Source organism: Carettochelys insculpta, chromosome 26, assembly GCF_033958435.1.
Source record: "Carettochelys insculpta isolate YL-2023 chromosome 26, ASM3395843v1, whole genome shotgun sequence".
NCBI lineage: Eukaryota > Metazoa > Chordata > Testudines > Carettochelyidae > Carettochelys > Carettochelys insculpta.
The window spans coordinates 1,768,610-1,784,007 of NC_134162.1; positions in this window are offsets into that span (position 1 = coordinate 1,768,610).

The window sequence follows — 15,398 nt, forward strand, 5'->3', positions numbered from 1 at the left end:
AAAGCTTTGAGCTCATTCGCAAAGGTCTAGCCCCGGTCCTCAGGGGCAGTGCAGGGGAAAGCAAAGATTGACACTCCATGGACACAGCCTGCAGTAGGTTTGGCTTTGCAAAAATTTGGGTGTAATTTTTTTTTCCCGCACCTTCCTTGTACTTTGGAGTCCTCCTGCACACTCAGTGCAGAGTGGGTGCAGCGTGCTGCTGTTCTGACCTGGCGGCGTTATAACTAGCTTTGCACAAGCGGAAGTGACTCCACAAGATGCAAAGGCAGTAGAGGAGTCAGGCCTCTCGATTTTTCCTGCTGAGACTCATTATCCATGTGCCAATGTTTTGTGGCAAAATAGGCCTGTTGAGCTGACTGATGAGCATGATATGCTGTGGTCTTCGCTGGGGAATGACAGTAAGCCATCTCCTGCCGGCTGCTGACAGAGGCTGGGGCTTGTCACCGCTTTCTCTGCTCCTGATGACTTCAGGCTGCTCTCATGCCTGAACTGCAGAGGGGGCTCCCCTTTTTTCAGCTGCTGTGTCACCAGCTATGGGGAGTGTTGTGATCTGTGACATCTGTCTTCAAGCCCTAGCTCCTGGGATCCTGTGAGTTCTGAGAAGCTCAGCTTTCAGTTCTTAAAAAATGCAGAGCAAAAGTTGACCCAAATTCACCCTTAGACGCTCAACCCTTCAGTGAAAAGAACCCCAAACTCACTGGGGTTTTCAAATAAAATCTCCTGACTTTTAAGCCAGGTGACAAGTCTCGGAGGGGGAGCCGAGTCAGTCTGTACCTTCAAAAACACCAAGTTCTGCGGCACCTTATAGACTAACAGATACTTTGGAGCATAAGCTTTCATGGGCAAAGACAGTCATGCCTGACAAAGTGGGTCTTTGCCCATGGAAGCTTTTGCTCCAAAATATCTGTTAGTCTACAAGGTGCCACGGGACTCTTGTTGTTTAAGCCAGATGAGTGTGTTGGTTTTCTTTGAACACGGGCAGGGGGAGGGATTTGATCACAAAATACAGTAGCAGAACCAGCTATAGAACCGTTTCCTGATCCAGCTTTATTTGCACAAGTTGCCTGTCCATAGAGTCCAGGAAATTCACACTAACGCAATACAGCCCAGTGGCAGTGGTAGGGATTGTAGCAATGTCTGATGTGTCAAGTGGGAGGGTGCCTGGGAATAATAATTGCAACTTTCACGCCACTGTGTGCTGGTCTGTTCTGTACAGACTGCAAAGCCAGATGTTCAGCTGGTGTAATTGACTTCAGGGTAGTAGCGCCCGGTTACACCTGCTGAGGGTCTGGTGGTTTGTATGGGGAGTCAGGTCAGGTTGAGGTGCTCTGGACCGGCACTCTCTCATCCAGCAACATCCATAATCTGGCATGATTTTAGTTGGATGGGTGCTGATTTATGGGTGTGGCCAAGTTTCCTGCGGTCCCATAAACTTAATTTCCAGCCACCAGTCCTGGCTCTGATGTTCTATTCAGTTATTTACCTGTAATTTACCCCTAAATGTCTTCGAAGAGCCCAGTAAACAGTGGAAGTGTTGGTGACACCACGAGGCAATATTGGTCCAGCAAATTCTCTCATTCTGCACTGGTCGGGTACCAGCCTGATGAGGTTCAACCTGTGTATGGATCCACATCCTTTGTGCACACCTTTTGTGTGAGCACACATGGTTAGTGTATGCACTGTGTGTTGGGGCTGGGGCGGGGGGGTGCAGATCGATATCTACCAAGTGTCCACAATCTGTATGCGCCAGGCTTGACTGCACCTGCAGTCTCGTGTGCACTGTGATTGGGTTTGTGTGTAAACACATGTTCTGCATTCTTCCCCTGCTTGGCTGCTTTGTCAAGCACTTAGGAAACTCATTTAAAGCTCAAGGAACTCTTGTCCAGATCAGAACTCCTTTCAATCTCGTCTGGTTTGGGGCTGGGAGTCTGATCTGTAACAGGTGCTCAAGAGGCTGTTTACCGCTAGCAAGGCTGCTAATAAGCCGCACGGCTAATCCAATTAGGCACCTCAATCGCTCTCACCTCCACTGCCCTGATGGCTTTCCCCTCACCTTCGCCAGTGACAGCTGACCATCATGACAGGGATGTGCTCTGCTGGGTGTTTAAGTCTCCCCCGTCAGTTTCCTAGTCCAGGTCGGCCTGCAGGAATTTGCCACTCTCACCTGGGCTCTCCCAAAGAAAGCTGACACATCTGCTAAGCCTAGCCAGATCTGTTGCCTAACATCTACATTTGTCAGCAAGTTTTCTTTTAAATGGCCGCACCATTCCTGCTCCCATTGCAAACAGGACTTCAGCCTGTAAGGGTAGAGCCCTGCAAATTCCCAGCTATCCGCTTTACATCCACAGGTCTCTGCATCTGCGGGCATGGACAGCCACGGCTCGTTTTCGTGCATACGAGTACCTAGCACCCTGCAAATTTGTGGATTTCCGTGGCCCATTTTTTGGGCCTACAGATGCAGACACAACATTTATAACCACACAGGGGTCTAATTTGGGAACCTGGTTAGTTCCCTGAGCCTTGGATCCCAAGAGCGATGATGGGTTCACGGCTCTAGCTAACTCTGGTGTCAAGTCCCAAAGGGCAGCACAGAAGACTCCAGCAACTGGGCTGAGTGAGCAGGTGCAGGTGGGGCTGCCAGACCCACATATTTCAGCCATCAGGAACGGTAATGTACAGAAGCCTGTGGGGGGCGGGGGGGGAGGGGTACTTCCATCTCCCTGGACCCTCAATAGCAGATTTAAGGGTGGCAGTCCTGAAACAAAGACATTTCAAAAATCAAATAGAGAGAGAAAAATCTCTGAGCTGCAATTTATTTGCAAATTTGACTCCATTAACCAAGGATTATACAGAGCCTGGGAGTGGCTCACAGCTTACAAAGGCAGCTTCTCTGCCCTGGGTGAACAACAAGAAGTCTTGTGGCACCTTATAGACTCACAGATATTTTGGAGCATCTGATGAAACGGGTCTTTGCCCATGAAAGCTCATGCTCCAAAATATCTGTGAGTCTATAAGGTGCCACAGGACTTCTTGCTGTTCTCGAAGATCCAGACAACCATGGCCACCTCTCTGATACTTGTCCCAGATAAGTTTTCCAAAAAAGCTGGCAATCCTAGCTGAGAGAGTCTTAAGCCTCGGTGCAGGGGGCATTTTGGGGTTTAAGCTGGGGGGCAGAGGGGTGCATTTTTCTCAGGGGAGCCCCTCCTCTCACCGCTGCATCCCTACCCTCCCCAGTTTTGAATTGCTTTGGGGCACAAGATCTTCCTGAATTGTCCAGTTGGGTCTCCCCCACTCTTGAAAAGGTTGGGAACGGCCGGGCTAGACCATTGCCGATAGGCAGTTGAGTGGGGCTCAGAATGGGGGTGCTAGACAAAGGATCTGCACCCCCAGGGCATGTCTGGAGACCCTCAGCAGGGGCAAGGCCTCAACTCAGTTCAAACCCTGGAGCCCTTTGGTGTCCGTGGAGCCCAGTGAGGTGGGCACCACAGACAGCAGGTGGGGGGGGCTGAGACAGAGGTGGGGGCTCTGTGTGTAGCTGTTTCCTTTGTGTATTAACTTACACCAATTTGCTTTCCTACTGGGGGTTCTGACCAATGGTCCCTCTAGTTGTTTCCATCCATGTGCGGAATAATGTATTCTCTGTGCGGATGTGTACTACCAAAACCGAGCTGTGGGCACTCTGCTAATCACTGGGACAGAATTTGATGCTCTCCTGAGTGGCTGCACAAGTGGGGTAACCACAGCTAGTTTGTACTTCCTGGGGCTAAAAGCAAAGCCTGAGGGGTTCACCCTGAGGTGCAGGGGGGTCAAGGATAAGGTTACAGGCTCCCTGCCCAGGGCTAAAGCTCTTGGGCTTCAGCTTTGGCTCCATGTCCCAAGAAGTGGGGCTGAAGCTTCAATGCCCCCGCCCAACTGGGGCCATACTATGGATTTTATTGTCAGAAGAGGCTTGCAATGCAGTGACATTGGAGACCTTGTATATGCAGGCAAATCCATCCCTACCCATATGCAGAGTATGCAGCTGCATAAGGTACCCAAAAATTTGGGCCACCTCTGGGTCTTAATGGCCGGCCAGCCTCCTCTTTTTCTCCCCATTCTGTGGTTCTGCTTCCATGGAAGAGGATCTAATGCGTCTGGTTTTATTGCATGCAAGGATACTGAGGGAATCAGCAGACGTCATTGCAGAGCCATTGGCTATCATCTTTGAAAACTTGCAGAGATCAGGAGAGGTCTCAGATAATCAGAAAGGCAAACGTAGTGCTCATCTTTAAAACCAGAAAGAAGGACAATCCAGGGAACTATAGACCAGTCCACCTCACCTCAGTCCCTGAAAAAAAAATCATGGAGGGGACCTCAAGGAATCCATTCTGAAGCACTTGGAAGAGGGGAAAGTGCTCAAGAGTAGTCAACATGGAGTCACCAAGGGCAAGTCGTGCCTGACCAATCTGATTAGCGTCTATGATGAGGTAGCAGGGTCTGTGGACATGGGGACGTCAATGGATGTGATATACCCTGGCTTTAGCAAACTTTTGATACAGTCCCACGGCTTTCTCGCCCAGAAGTTAAGGAAGGATGGATCAGCTAAGTGGACTATAAGCTAGATAGAAAGCTGTCTAGACAGTTGGGCCCAACAGTTAGCGGTCAATGACTCAATGTCTGGTTGGCAGTCGGTTTCAAGTGGAGTGCCCCCAAGGATCAGTTCTAGGGCCAGTACTTCTCAATGTTCTTACTAATGACCGGGCCGAGGGGATGGATTGCATCCTCAGCAAATTTGCAGATGACAAACTGCAGGGTAGGGATAGGGTCCAGAGTGGCCTAGATAAATTGGACAATTGGGCCCAAAGAAAGCTGTTGTGGTTCAACGAGGACAAGTGCAGAGTCCTGCACTTGGGAAGGAAGAATCCCAAGCATTGTTACAGGCTGGGAGTCTGACTGGCTAAGTAGCAGTGCAACAGAAAAGGACCTGGGGATTACAGTGGAGGAGGATGGAAACGAGTCAGCAGTGTGCCCTTGTAGACAAGAAGACTAGTGGCATATTCAGGTGCATTAGGAGGAGCATTTCGAGCAGCTCTCTTTTATTCAGCATTGGTGAGGCCAAATCTGGAGTATTGTGTCCCATTCTGCTCCCCCCAACCCCATACAGAAAGGATGTGGATGTATTGGAGCAGGTTCAGCAGATGGCATTGAAAATTATTCAGGGGCTGGTGCACTTGATTTATGAGGAGAGGCTGAGGGATTTGGGCTTATTTAGTTTGCAGATGATAAGGCTGAGGGGTGGTTTGATAGCAGCCTTCAATTTCCTGAAGGTGACTCTAAAGAGAGAGGCTGTTCTCAGTAGTGATGGATGGCAGAATAAGGAGCAATGGTCTGAAGTTACAGAGGGGGAGGTGCAGGTTGGTTATCAGACAAAACTATTTCCCCAGGAGGCTGGTGGATCACTGGAATGCGTTACCCAGAGAGGTGGTGGAATCTCCATCCCTAGAGGTTTTTAAGTCCCGGCTTGACACAGTCTTGGCTGGGATGATTTAGTGGGGGTTGACCCTGCTTTGGGCAGGTGACTGGACTAGATGACCTCCTGAGGTCCCTTCCAGCACTGGGATTCTAGGATTCTATGATTTAGCTATGGAAAAAAATGCCAGATCTGCTAGCAGAACATTGGACATGGGAAACAGCCATTTGAGCGGCCGCCATTCAACAGGCATGTGCCAATCCCAAGGCTAGGCTGTTGGGTTCTGAATTTATGATGCTAGTTGACAGGCCCTTACTTTAAAATTTGCTTTAAATATTTCATTAGTGTGTTGTTGAAACCTATAAAAATTGTCTCCTTCTCCCCACCCGCCTTCGGGCAGAAAGGCACCACTTTATAGTGCGTAGGGCCCCACAAATTCAAAGGACAGCCCTGCTGTGCACATACTTCCAGCACATACCTACATTCACCTCCTCGGTAACGCCTGCGAAAGGCCTGTAATTGACTGTTACAGTGGTAATTACATGGCTATCCTGCAAAGTACAGTTGCGCTGGTCCTGATGTAATAGTACCACATTCGGCTACATTGCTGTGACTCACCAGACCGGCTGAGCTGTGCTGGCCTAACTGTGTCGAAGCAGGTCACTGACCTGCAGGAAGTTTGCATTGGCTTAGCTTTGCGTTAACTGGTACAAACTTGCCAGCTCCTATCGCTTACAATGGGGGGTGAGAAAAGCGAAGCCCTGCAGCCCCGAACAAAACTGATTCGTGGTCAGTGCAAACAGCTCTAGGTCCAACTGTCACTGAAATACAGTGGGTAATGTGAACTTCTAAAGGGCAGCCCCCCTGCCACCTCCTCCACCCACGGCTCTTTGTGGTTTCCATGTGGTGCTGTCCCCACCTTCAGCCCAGCTTGCTTTTCATTCACCCTGCTGCTAAGGGTCACCTTTGTCTCCTTTGTTCTGGCACCATCTGGCACCCTTCCCAACAATGGCATCCTCGGTGCCTACTCAGGGCAACTGCATGGCCAGAGGCGTGGCTGAAAGGGGCTGCAAGCTGTCAGAGTAAGGTATGGTGCTCTCTGATGGTCTTATTCCTATGTAAATTTCACGCTCTGGGCAGCTGGAGGGCATCACTGAGTAAATTGTATTGGCCCAGGAGAGATCCGCTGGCCGCCTGTTAGCCATGCAGAGGCCTCGAACCAAGGCTGGAGCCGGCAGAGAGCAAAACGGCTGCGTTTCTAACTTGCGATGAGATCAGATGTCCTGCCCCACTCGTGGCGTTACGCTGCAGCAGACAGGTTCCCATGCTCCAGCCACCTCAGGCTAATTACCCTTCCGCTCCCTGCAGGACAGTCGTTGCTTTCACTAGGGCCCAACTGGCAATGAAGCCTCACCAGCTTTTACATCATCGGCTCTCACCTGAGCGTTCCTTTCAGGGGCTCAGGTCTGGACAAGCCGCTGGTGCGGCTGAGTCAGATGAGCGAGGCAGGAGCTCGTGCCGAAAGATGCCAACACTAACAATTTCTTATCATAACACATCAGCGCTTTCCTCATTCCTTCCTCAGCTCAGCGATTGAGACAGGTTTAATTTCCACAGGGGCCTGTTCCTAACAGCCGCACCAGAGCTGCCGAAACACAAAGACGTCCCGCTGTAGGAGTCTGTGGTGCAGCACACAGAGATAATAGCTTTTTCTGCAACTGTCTGACTCATGCACTGCCTTGATGAAACGATTAGCACAAGAACAAACAGTACATGGGGTGAGAACTGGCTGATCACAAGACAAAGCTTTCCCTGGGATATAGTCATGGTGTTGTGGGGGGCGGGGCGGGGGGGGTGCGTTCCCCAGGGATTGGACCTTTATCGTCTATTCACCGCCAATCAGGAAGTAAATATAACAGCACCGATCCTGGCGCTTTTCAGACAAAACTGCTTGTTAATGGAGTCAAATGCAAAGCTTTCTCCTGAGGGCATCTGGACCAAAAAATTAAAATGCTGCCAATTGTATTTCTCAAATAACTCTGGTGGTACCAGCATGGCAGTGACCACTCCCCAGGCCTACGACACAAACTCAGCAGTGAGGCTGCATCCAACCCTGGCCCAGCACAAGGACCGGGCCTGCCCCAGAGACACCCCAGGGCCCTGCCCCGCCATGCCAGGTGTGGACAGGCCAGCTCAGCAAGGCAGGATCCAAGTAAGAAAGGGAGTCAGAGAGTGTGTGTGTGTGTGTGTGTGTTTTGGGGGGGGGGGGAACCAGGTGTGGGTTGTGCAGGTTCCGTATGGAGCAATCTGGGTGTGGGTGGCTTAGTGGTGGGGTCTGGGTGTGGCTGGACTAGGGCTTGTTTGGGGGTTCAGGATGCAACTGTAATGGGACTGTGCAGAGGGTCCCAGTGAAGGTGGATGGGGCTAGTGGTTGGGTGGGGGGGGCAGATTCTTGTGTGCAGCTCGGCAGAGTGGGGATCCAGGTGTGGGTGGTGCATCAGGGTGGTACGGAGGAGTGGGGCTGTGTGGGGTGGGGAGGGAGGTAAGACCTGGTGGGAGGGTCTGGCTATGAGATAGTCTGGAGGCACAGCGGTTGGGTGGATGCATGATCCCTTCCCTTGAAGCTGAGGAACTGCTGGAGAGCCGGGGGGGGGGGGGGGCGCAGCGGGGAATTGGCGGAATCTGTAACAGTGGAAACACACGGTGGCCCCTGTGGGTGCTCTGCTACTCGGTTGGCGGCCCTGAATCCCTTCACCCCTGTGCTCAGCTTACAGAGAACACTGGTCCCAGCCAGGACTCGCAGATCCCTGTTCAAGAACAGCTGCATTTGCTGGTCATTGCTGGCGTAAACCTATTCGTTAGGAACAAGGCATGATGGGGCCTTCTGAAGGCAATAATTGCACCAAGAACGTGGTAGGAACCAACTCGCTGAAACTGAGCTCCAGGCTGGTCTTGTTTCAGAGCTCTGACTGCAGGGGGAGCTGCTGGTGCTCAGCAGGCCTGGAATTTTGGCCATTAAAACTAGATAAGGTACCACGTGCCCAAAGGGTGGGTGCAGCTTGCGCCTGGAACGGGAAAGGAGAGTTACCAGCAGTGTCTAGTTCGCCCCAGTTGGGGAAATGAGGCTTCCATAAAAGCTGTGCAAAAGCAGTTTCAGAAACTTCACCTTTGAGCTGTCATAGTGTTCGCCACTTACAGCCCACCACTCATGGAAGGTGGTATCTATCCCACAGCATGGACGTCCGTCCTATCCACCCTTCAAGGTGCACCAGCATGGCCCAGAGAAGGGCAAAGGATGGCACTGGGACTGCACTGCAACTGGTGTCGCTGGAGGCAAGCTCTTCCCCTACTAATCCCTATACAAACACTTGCATCTATGGCCCAAAAACGTGTTCAAGCAGGTCCACTGTGTCCTGTCCTATGTCTCTGCTGGTAACCCTCGCTGATGCTTCATGAAGGAGGATACAGATGAGCTGGGTGGATGGATTTAAATCAAGGCGCAATAAAGCATTCAATTTAAATGACATCACTAAAAAAGTTAAGACTGAGGGTGTGTCTGCACAGCAGCTTTCTTCTGAAATAAACTATTCCGGAAGAGCTGTTTCAAAATAAGGCTGCTACATGCAAAAAATGCATTTCAGAATACATCATCTAACCTCACAGCGCCTGTATCAAAATAGAGCCATAGGAAGCACTATGGCTTACTTCAAAATAGGTGCTGTGCCTTGTGAAATGAGGTTCACCCGTTTCGAAATAAGACAGCCGCTCTTTCAAATGTATTTTGAAATAGCAGTTGCATCGTGTAGATGCTAGATTAGTTATTTCAAAGTAACGGCTGTGTAGTCCTACCCTGACTGTGCTTGGAGTGCATTTTATTTTGGAGTAATCCCTATGGAACGCACTGGTACATCTGTTTTTGGGGGAAACAAGTAGAGAATGGGGTTCCCTGGGGAAAACTGAGTTATGCTGAAGTAAAATAGGGAACATACTTATGGCACCACCACTATGGTCCGTGGCAAGGATGTTCCAAAATAAGGAGCACGTGTAATGTAAGAGAAGCCAAGAAAATTGCACTCAGTAGAACCTGGCAACTTTAGAGTTCTCTTACTGCAGCATTCTGCATTGTACACTGGAGCAACGGACTGTAAGCCTAGTTAACTAATTAAACAAGCCATGAGGCTTAGCTAAGCGGAACTATTTCTCCTCCCAACGGCCAACACAGCAAACAGCTTGGGAACTTACTTGTTAAATCACACTCATATTAAAAGGCACAGAGAGCTTCTTGAAGTGTGATGCATTGCAGAGTGAATGATGTAAGTGACCAACCAGTTGATCCACTCAGCCATATCCACATCTTCATCCCCATCATTCTCTCCCTACAAGCCGTTTTCCGTAGGACGAGATCCTTGCAGCGAGGTCCTGTGTCTGCTTCGTGCACTGCTTACACTCGGCACCTTTTCCTTATTTTACCCAGGGAATGAATTTCTTCAAAATATTCCCAGTTAGGTTTTGTCTTACACCCAGAAGCCATGATGATTTTTCTGTGGTAAAAATGTGGGGAATAGAAAGCTGTGTATGTGCTGCCTAACGTCTTCTCTTTTGCTTTCTGGTTCATGCCACTGTCCCTTCCTATCCGTAGTCTGTCTTTAAGACAATGTTATAACTAACTCCTCTGCTGTGCTTGGCCAAGGTCCAGCACAGAACAAACCCAGTCCTATCCGGCTTGTTTTATTTTGCATATGTTACTTTTTAGTCTGCTGAGAAAGAAACTGAAAGCCCAGAACTTTCAAGAAGCAAGAGCTAGTAGCTAGGCTGGACGAGAGCCATTTTCATGAGCCTATAAATGCACGTGTAGAGGTTATTTTTAAATTAGAAATATATTTGTAGGAGGGTGAGAGGGAGGCCAGGCAGGGCAGGGGTTAAATAAGGCCTGTTGGCCCAATCAGCCCCACCGGGGTTCATCTGCAGCCAGTGTCAGGCCTGGAGGGCTATAAAGGGAAGGAAACCAGTCCAGTTTGGGGCTGACCAGCCAAGAGGCAGGAGGCCCCAAGCCAGAGATGCCACCCAGTTGGCTGCCGGAGGGCACAGCCCAGGGCCCTCCCCCAGGCACTGAGGGGAGTGAGGAGCTTCCCCCCAGGAACCCCTCTCCCACCAGAGGGGGAACTAGCTTCTTGGGGCCATGCCCCAAACTTACCCATAGACTCTTGGGTGGGGCTGAAGACCCACCCAACAGGCCCTGGCCAGGGGGCCTACCCACTAGGCCACCCGGTCCCAGGGCAAACCGCTCACAATATTGCTGATGAAAAATCCCCAAAAAAACCAAACTTAAATAAAAACTTCTTTTTTTAAATCCTCGCTGCAGAAGAGCACACACTGGGGCAGAAGAGTTCCTTCCCAACTGCTGCAGCATAAAATTTCAAAACATAAAATATAGGACCAGACAGGAGCTCTGGGAGTCACTGGGCACAGCCTATCACCATCTAGTGACCCTTATTGTAGCATCCTACTTGGAAATCTGTGGAGACCTTATCTTAAAACTAGTTAGCTTGGCTGCCTCCAGTATTCAGAGGGGGAGGTAGTTCTGGAGCCTCACTCCTCTGATGGCTAGAAGGTGCCTTCTCACCCCTAGCCTAATTCTGTGTCTGGCCTGTTGCCATCTTATGCCAGTTGTGTCCTTGATCTTAAATAGCTTTTCTCCCTTGCTGGGGTTTACCACGCCCCCCCATGCCTGGAGGGAAGAATCAGACCCTCTCTCAGTGCCCAGTTTGTTAGGCTAAACCAGCCACGCTGTCTCCAGGCCCCTCTCCTAAGGTCAATTCTCAATTCTCCTGATACCCAGCCAGCCTCTTCCTGCACCTGGCCCAGTGACTTCATCTTTCTTCACTGCAGGGACCCCACATTGTGGACAAGCATCCAGACAAGGAGGTCCAGCCTGTGTCAAACAGGTGTTTTACTCTTCAGTAGGTTCTTTGGCAGGGCCAGCCAAACCACCCCTCTCCGAACAGAACAGTCCAAAGCCCTTTCAACCATTTTTATTGGGTTTCAGATTTTTCCAGTGAAGCAAATACAGAGAGTGCAGCAAAAAACAACTGATATTAGCCTTGCACGTTTCTACAGCTAGACCAGAGAGCAAATGATGGGTCAGATACAGAGACAGATGATGATCTGACATGTCCCTTTACTATGGTTTCACAACACACCCAGCAAAGCACACTTTCACCGCCCCCCATTATCTCAGTTCAACCTAAATGATGGGATTTATTTACATGACTAACATCCTATGGAAATATCGAGCCCCAATAGCTTTGCCTCCTCCAGTCAGTGGCAGGGACAGGATTGGTGCTGGGCATATTCCTTCCCTGGTAACTTTATCCCTTTCCCACCCACCTGCAAAAAATGAGCACACGCTATGTACAGCAGGCCTGCGGGGAGGGGTGCGAAACCAATTCTGACATTGAAACACCAACAAATAAAAAAACCTTGGCTCAACATATACTTAGAAGAATGGGGGAGATTAGAGTGTCAGTGGACGGCACGGTTAAAGAGATGCCTTTAAGAATGAGTGTCTTTCTAAACTGCCCCTAGGGCAAGGGGAATTTGTTTCGTGTGTGTGTGTGTGTGTGTGTGTGTGTGTGTGTGTGTGTGTGTGTGTGTGTGTGTGTGTGTGTGTGTGTGTGTGTGTAACCAAGTAACAAGGGGGACATATCATCTCTGCATGTGACCCGCCATGCCATAGCAGATTAATGTGTGATTCAGTAACTATTCACACACTAAAGGGATATTGGCTCTGAAGTTATTTGTCGGCCGTAGATAAAACTTGCTTCTAAGACAAAGTATTTATTGCAGACCTGTCTCTGGCCCTTTGAGTTTACTAAGGGGATGTCTACATTTACTGGGTCAAAGGGTTGATCCCCTGGAGTTTGATTTCACGCATCTAGTAAAGACGCAGGAAATCGATCTCTCTGGGGTCGGCAGTCGAGCGAGCCCCTGTACTCCTGCTCTCACATGGGGTAAGGGAGGTCGACAGGAGAAATGCTCCCGTCGACCTCCCTCAGTGAGGCCCGACCTTACAGTTGACTGCAGAGACGTCAATTCTAGCCATGCAACCGCTGGTGCTAGAACTGCGTATCGGCAGTCGACTGTAAGGTCTAGTGTAGACCAAGCTAATTACTAGCACCATTGTAAAGCACCCAGTTACAGCAATTTATGCCTTAACTGAGGTTTTATACTAGATTCAGCCACTCTTCAATAGACACCAGTAGTGTCTGTCAAATAAAGACACAGCATGTCAATTAAAGGCCTCGGTAGGCCCTTGATACATTTAACAGGGCTGTTCCACTGAACTCTATAACTATGGACACTCAGCTCTGGATTTCAGAAGAGCGCTCACTGTCTCCAGGTGTCAGTCCATGCATAAACAACAAGCGCACAACTGCTCTGATAATGCTCCTACCCACAGTCGTAGCCTGCAAAAAGGCACACAATGCACCGCAAAACCAAATAACTCTCATGCACAAGCACAATCTTGATGTTCTCCTACGTGTATTTTGAACCACATAAAAGGAGCTGCTGCACATGTGAAAAGTAGGATGGCGTCATGTCCCTGAGCCAAGTTCCCTATGATTTTGTGCAGTGTGCAAAGCCCAGAAAACCACCTCAGGGAGGCTTTGGTCTCGGTCTGTTTTCCTTGGCTGACACCCTTGCAGAAACAGCTCAGAAACAAACGTGTGGGGGAAATAAAGAGATGGTGCTCTTCAAGGTGCAAAGGGTTACAAACACCTTGCGCGCAGGGCTCCCGCTAATCTTTTCCATCCGGGGTGGAATAAATTTTGTTATGTGCACCAAGGCATGTGTGGCTGGGCACCACCAACAGAAACACAGGCTGCCGGCTGTGGGCACTCTGCTCCTCATCTGGGATGCACAGGAATCTCTCCTGGGTGGCTGCCCATGTGCTCAGCTTATGGAGAACACTGGCTGTGCACCCCAAGTGAAAAAACCAGCTAACAGCTTCCACTCTCCCGTTGCTTTCTGCCTTTGTTCCCCAGCTGGAGTGGCCCCGCTCCACTCTACTCCAAAAGGGTGTAAATTCTGCCCCTTTGCTCATGCTCCAACAGTGAGTTAAACACCTAGGGACTCCGATGGCCATCACACCTGCAGTAGCAGCAGTGGTGGCCAGGAGCCCTGGCCCCTTTGGAATTGCTGGGTCCCACTGCCCCTCATGCCTCCCTCACTCTCCCCCAGTCGGTGGGCTTGATATATACGGTGGCCATAGCAGGACCAACCTAAACTCAATGAGCAAGACCTCAGCTGTCGTAAACTGACAAAACTCCATTGACGATAATGGGGCTATGCAGACTTACCCCAGCTGAGGAGCACACACTGTACTTTGGCCTCCAAACCAAACACTTGCATTAGTTTCCTTCTCTCACTCACTTCAGGATTTCTTCCCAGGACCTCCACCAAGCCTTAGAATTTGGAGAATGACTTGCTCGGGCTACACAATGGAGCAATGTGTAGGACAAATGGCACGGACAGGGCTTGCGCGAACGTGATCCGTTCACATCAGTGATCCCACCTCCCTCCCTTTTCCTCCCAAATTCATGTCTTCTCTCAAGGAGACAGGAGCTAGTTTGGACTTTTTTAAAAGAGCGAGACAGAGCCATCAGTTTCACCCTTGTTAATGTCACAGAAGAAACTGATAAGACATTCAGGGCTTTCCTACCACAAACAGGACGACTCAGATAGATAAAACGATTCCAGAATGTCCTTCTCTAAACAGCTCTCTTTATCTACTCAAATACTAATATTTTCTATTGGTTTCTACCAACAGTGATAAAACAGCTGGGTTTTTTTCTTTGCCTTTTACCCCCATTTAGTTTGCACAGTATCCCAGGAAAAAAAAGCCAACTCGTCAATCTGAGCCAGGCATTGCCACTTACAGAATTAGAAGGAAAGAAATGGCAGTATTTAGTAAGACACGCATCTTTTACGTTTGCTGTGGTGTCTCAAACAGTTTGGCTACATCTACACTACAGCGACCTTTCGAAAGAAGACCTTCTGGAAAATATCTTCCGGAAGATCTTTCGAAAGAGTGTGTCTACAGACAAAAGCCGATCAAAAGAGCAATCTGCTCTTTTGGAAGGACAGGTCAGGGACTGAAAAATCCAGCACATGAGGACTGCCTCTTTCAGAAAAAAAGGGCCCACGGAGCATCTACATGCATTTTCTTTCGAAAGAAGGGGCTCTTCCTGAAATGGGAGTGGACGAGCGCTTTCCAAAGGAGCACCACGTTACTTCGATTTAATTTCAAAAGAAGGCTTTTGGGCATGGATATTTCAGCAGAGCCCCTTCTTTCGAAACATATTTCAAAAAGAACGTGCTAGTGTAGATGTGGCCTTTGTGGCCCCAGCAACTTCTATTCTCTAAGCTATTTGCGACTAACGTACATTAACATACCACTTGTTAGACTATTTCCCGAGGCCCTGCTTACAGCAATAGGTTTTTGAGGTTTAGAAACTATGTAGCCTACAAGAGAAAATACCAAACACTTAATATGAAAGCTAATTGGGCAAGGTGTTGAAAACAGAAAGAAGCCCAAGCCCACCAAATTTAGCAATAACCCACCATATAAACCATTATCATTTCTATGTGTCTGCAGTGGCTATCTACAATGGAAGAAGCAGAGCGCATATAGTTAATGTTTGGTGCAGTTGTCGTTACTGCATATAAAACACACAAGTACGGTGAGCTTGTCAAAGGTGCCCAAAGGGGTTAAGGTACCCAACTCCCATAAGCTTTCAGTGAAAATTGGGGGATTAACAATTTTAGGCATCCCTGGAAAAATCCCACGCTCTCTGTGTGTGTGTAACAAACACTAGCTGAAAAAAGAGTTCTTGCTGTCAGGAAGCTTTAAACTCACAAAAAGCAGATGCTTTAAAATATCTGGATC